We start from the raw sequence: 5,736 nt of genomic DNA, 5'->3' as shown, positions 1-5,736 counted from the left end.
GTTGATGCCATTATAAGTACATAGCCACCAACGCCACCCAGGGCTTCCAATGAAACTGTCCATCTTTTTTAATTTCCCTAATTGCCACCAACCTAATCTCCACAAAGATTATTTCAAACCTTCACTATCCCTCTTAAACTCCTTGCCTCAATTTCAACATGTATCCTGACCTCTTAACACACACACACACACACACAAATAGGGACCACCAGAAGGAATATTCTGCTACCAAGTTTAGAAGTCTACTTGAATTCATGCTCATCATATTTTCCTTTCCTCCTGAAGTGAATTTGTCTCTAGCCCATCATCTCCTGCTTTCTCAGAGACCTTACTCTATCATTTATTTCCTATCTCCCCTTTATCTTTTTTTTCCTCTGTGCTCTTTAAAAATGCTCCTACCAGGGAATTCCCTGGTGGTCCGGTGGTTAGGACGCCACACTCTCACTAACGAGGGCCCGGGTTCAATCCCTGGTCAGGGAAATAATCCCACAAGCTGTGCGGTGTGGCCAAAAAAATAAAATTAAATAAATAAACATGCTCCTACCTTCCCACCTCCTCTTCCTGATACTAAACTCTTTTCTCCTCCCCAGCCTGAAAACATTGGCTACATTTTCTAACTTTCTGCTCACTCCACAGCCTCCTCCAATCACGCTCCCACCCCACCACTTCTCTGAAGCTCCCCAAAGTCACCAATGACTGATACAGTGCTGAATCTAGTGGACACGTCTCAGTTCTTTGTTGCCTGACTTCTCAGTAGCATGGCACACTTGATCAATACCTACTTCTATTTTTCACAGTTTTATTGAGGTATAATTTATATGCACACGTTAAAAGTATACAATTTGATGAGTTTTCACATTACCATACACTCATCACACAGTCTATCACCACTGTCAAGACAATGAACATGTCCATCACCCCAAAAGCTTCCTCATTCCCCTTGGTAAAACCCTCCCATTCCTCTCCACTTTCCCCCATCCCCGGGAAGCCACTGGTCTGCTTTCTATCACCACAGTCTATAACCTACAGTTAGCGTTTTCTAGGACTTTATATAAATGGAATCATTTTGGTCTGACCTCTTTTACTCAACATAGTTACTTTGAGATTCCTTCAGGCTGTTGAGTGCATTGAAAGTCTGTTCCTTCTTATTGCTGAGTAGTATCCATTGTGTGGATGTATTACAATTTGTTTATCCATTCACCTGTTGATGGACACTCGGGTTGTTTCCTATTTTTTTATTATAACACAGAGTCTATGATCATTCACATACAGGTCTTTGAATGAATAAACTTCCATTTCTCTTGGGAAATTACCTAAGAGTCATATGATAGATGTATGCTTAACTCCCATTTAACTATTTGAGAAATTGCCCAACTGTTTTCCAAGGTAGTTGTATCATTTTGCATTCTCAGAAGGCGTGTATGAGAGTTCCAGTTGCTCCACATTCTCATCAATACTTGATATGGTCAGTCTTTTTTATTTTACCCATTATAGTAGGTATGTAGTGGCATCTTATTGTGGTTTTTTTTTTTTTTTTTTTTTTTTTTTTTTTTGCGGTACGCGGGCCTCTCACTGTTGTGGCCTCTCCCGTTGCAGAGCACAGGCTCCGGACGCCCCGGGGCACGAACCCGTGTCCCCTGCATCGGCAGGCGGACACTCAACCACTGCACCACCAGGGAAGCCTTTTATTGTGGTTTTAATTTGTATTTCCCTAAGGACTAGTGATATTGAGCACTTTAAAAATGTACTCATTTGCCATCTATATATCTTTTCTTCCTTCCTTCCTTTTTTTCCTTCTTTCCTTCTTTCTTTCTTTCTTTCCTTCTTTCTTTCTTTCTTCCTTTCTTTCATTTTTGGCTGTGTCTGGTCTTAGTTGCGGCACACGGGATCTTCGTTGTGGCACACGAGCTCTTCATTGTGGTGCGTGAGCTTCTCTCTCTAGTTGCGGCACGTGGGCTCAGTAGTTGCTGTGCTTGGGCTCAGTAGTTGTGGCACACAGGATCTCTAGTTGTGGCCCGCGGGCTTAGTTGCCCCTCAGCATGTGGGATCCTAGTTCCCTGACCAGGGATGGAACCCGCATCTCCTGCATTGTAAGGCAGATTTTTAACTACTGGACCACTAGGGAAGTCCCTATATATCTTCTTTGCTGAAGTATCTGTTCAAATCACTTGACCATTTAAAAAATTGGGTTGTTTTCTTAATTTTGAGTTTGGGGAGTTTTTAAAATATATATTCTGACTACAAGTCCTTTATCAAATATGTGATTTGCAAATATTTTCTCCCAGTCTTTATTTTTCAAAGAACAGAAGTTATTAATTTGGGTGAAGTCTAACTTCATTTGTTCTTCTATGGATCATGCTTTTGGTGTTGTACCCACTTCTTTAAATGTCTTTATAATGCATTCTATTACACCACATCCTCTGGGTTCCCTCTGGTGCCAGTTATCAATTTGTTGCCTTTCAGCTCCAATTCATCCTTTTTGCCTGCTTTACGAGAGTGGAAAATGACCCTTCTATTTTCTATATTCTCTTCTTTGGCATCTGGCACGATATTAAGCTTTGTCAATAGATGGCACTGGAGAGACACTGCGGAAGGAAGGGGCTTGCTTTCTGGTTCTGTTGTGCTAGCTCTGCAGGCTTCTGCAGCAGGCTTGTCTCCCGCAGTGCCAGGCTCCTGTGGTCCAGGCAGCTTCTGCACCATCAAGTGCCTGGCTCCATCAGCATTCAGTGGCCGGCAGCGTCCCCCAGCAACCCTCCCCTCAGGTGGTTTTGTAGCAGAGTGCCTCCAGTGAGACACTTCCCTGTGGACAGCTTTCCCTAGCACAGTGGATTTCCAGCAAATTTCAGTGGTGCAGCAGACAGTGACTTCTCTGCCATTCAGCGTGCTATACTCTCCAGCAAGCCCTGGGCTTCAGTCTGGGAGTAGAAGGGGTCTTTTGGTTGGCAAACTGTGACCCACAGGCCAAATTCAGCCCACTGCCTGTTCGTGTAAATAAAGTTTTATTGGAACACAGCCATGCTCATTCATTTACATATTGTCTATGGCTGTTTTCATGTTACAGTAGCAGAGTTGGTAGCTGCAACAGAGATGGCCCCCAAAACCTAAAATATTTACTTTTCTTTATAAGAAAAGTTTAATCACTCCTGTACAAGCCAGTTCCTCATTATTCCAATCCCCTGTTATGGTTAATAATTCTTCATATTAAAATTTCCCTGTTCAAATTTACTGTGTGGTTTCTCTAACCTGCTCAGACCCAGGCTAATACATCTCCAACCTCTCCGTCCCCTTTTCACAGTCCATTTTCAGTCTTACCTTTCTCTACTTATCCCACAATTTGAGTGCTCCTCAAGGTCCTCCTCTGCACTTTCTCTAACTTCCTCTCCAAGTGACTCTTCTGCTTACCCATCTTCAGTCATCAATTTTGTGGAATTCACTAAAGAAACCTCAGCTACAATTGGAGTGGGACAGGCCTATATGGGGAGCTCTCATGCCCAGCCATGCATCATCAATTACTCCAAACAGGAAGAGATGTTTGTCTACATCTCCCACAGGAAAGTGTTGCCTACATCACTATCCAGCAGGAAGAAGAAAACTCTCCACTGCCTACAGTCCGGCCAATCAGACTTTAGCAGCCCAACCAATGAGAAGCCTCCATACTTTGGATTCCCAGCTTTCTCCAATGGACTCTTTGATTATCACAGCCCCTCCCACCCCCCTTTTGCTATAAAAGCAAGCTCCCCTTCCTTGTTCTCTGGATTTGCCCATGGGCCACCATAGTTTGCATATCTTGAATTGAGGGTTTCTATGGCTATTTCTGAATAAACTCACTTTTGCTTGTAAATAACTCCCTATTACATTATTAAAATTGACAGATTTAACCAATTGTTTTTAATCTGGGTTCTATGGATGAAATTGCATGCAAATTTTGTGTAGATGCCCAAATGTGCATATGTATAAGAAGAAGTTCTCCAGCCTAATCTTTTGGCAACACGGCCCAGTCGTTAAGGGCACAGACCATGGATACAACCTGCTTAAGTTGAATCCCAGCTCTGCCACTATGTACTGGGCTAACGTATTCAACCTTGTTGTTGTTTCAGTTTCCTTGTCTGTGAAATAGGGAAAATCATAGTACCTACCTCACAGAGTTGTTATGAGAGTCAAGGTAGTTAATAGATATAAAGCACTTGGGGGCAGGGCCTGGCACATAATAAGCACTATATAAGCACAGGCTGTTATTGCCATTTCTGGCACTGCCCCTAGCTCCTGTGCCTCAACTAGACCAGTGTTTTCCATTGTTCTAGTGGCCCCTGTTTGAACTCTGCACCATCAAGTGCACTCACTCAAGTCCTCTGCTCAGAGCACTCTTGCCTATATGTTGCTTGCCCACTAACTCCTGACCTTCCTCAGGCCTCAGCTCAAAAGTTATTTCCTCAAAGAAGCCTTCCTGATTTCCAGACCAGGAGAGGTCTCCTGCTATGACCTTCCAAAGCTTTCTCTATTTTCCCTCATAACCCTCATCACAATTTATTCAAGTGATCACTTGTTGCAGAGGTCATTTCTCCCTTGTACTAGGCTCCTTGCTGGACCTCAGCACAGTGCCTAGCACATTGTAGGAATACCATAAACATTTGTCAAGTAAATGAGTGAATGAATAAGGAACAAAACATGGGAAAAGCTTTTAATACAGGTGTAAAAGTCTATTCAAATATTAGGTAACCCAATAATGAGCGTGTGACAAAATCTGATGACTTAGATAATATCATGTTAAATCAGTAGAAATTTGTATTGTGTGAAGGAAACCCTCTCCTCTCCAATTGCTATAAAATATATTGGTTCAAATTGAGCTTGGCGTATGTGTCTTTCAATCAAATGGAAATGAATTATCAAGAAGAACCAGAATACATTACTGTGCGCAGTCAGGGACCACAGACAGATAATGACTTAAAACATTCCCCACCTTCACCCCCAAGGAAATGAGACATAGTCCTCAGATGGCAGACCGAAAGGAGTGACTGACCAGGGAAACTCCTTGTTCCCAGAGAATTCCCATGGCTTTAATTCAAGACAGGATTAAATACTTTCATGAGTAGGCAAAACCAACTGTGCTAATCTGAGAAATCCATTGCTACCCTGGAAGTTAATATAACTAACCCAAGTCATCAAGAAAACTATATTCTATCATCAATTCACACTCAAACACCAGGAAAATTATGATTATACTTTATATTTCATTATAATTCCAAAAAGACACAATAAAATGATTCTCCTGCAGTGTCTTCAGGGACCGATTGCTTCTGCTTCTTTGCGTGAAGGAATCCCTAAGGAGGAAAGATTCCCCCCTCCCCCCCAACTGTCAGACTCCAACCGCTCCTCTTTTGTGCAATCAGCCTTAGAACATTTCCCAGACGCCAATATTTGACCTCTAGGAGAAACATGCGGTAACCACCTAACCATAATTGGGGAAAACTGAACCAGGGTCTGGACTCAGGCACCGGCACAGAGAGGACTGGGGAGATTTCATGGTGGCCAGAAGGGCCATGGAAGAGCTGGTTCGATGATCCCAAAGGCCCTAGATCCTAGCTGGTTGGGGACCCGTTGCGTATCTGGTGCAAGATTCAGCTTCTCTCAGCGTCTGGGAACAGCGTGCTCACATGCCAAGCTTTGGACTACATTTCCCAGACAGCTTTACTCCCCGGGCTGTCGCACTTTACTAGGGCGTGTCTTGGAAGAGAGGCC

Source organism: Aethalodelphis obliquidens, unplaced genomic scaffold (genome assembly GCF_003676395.1).
Source record: "Aethalodelphis obliquidens isolate GAN/ISIS:26980383/991018 unplaced genomic scaffold, ASM367639v1 scaffold10, whole genome shotgun sequence".
NCBI lineage: Eukaryota > Metazoa > Chordata > Mammalia > Artiodactyla > Delphinidae > Aethalodelphis > Aethalodelphis obliquidens.
The sequence above is the reverse complement of the archived record's forward strand: the minus strand, read 5'-3'. Positions refer to the sequence as shown.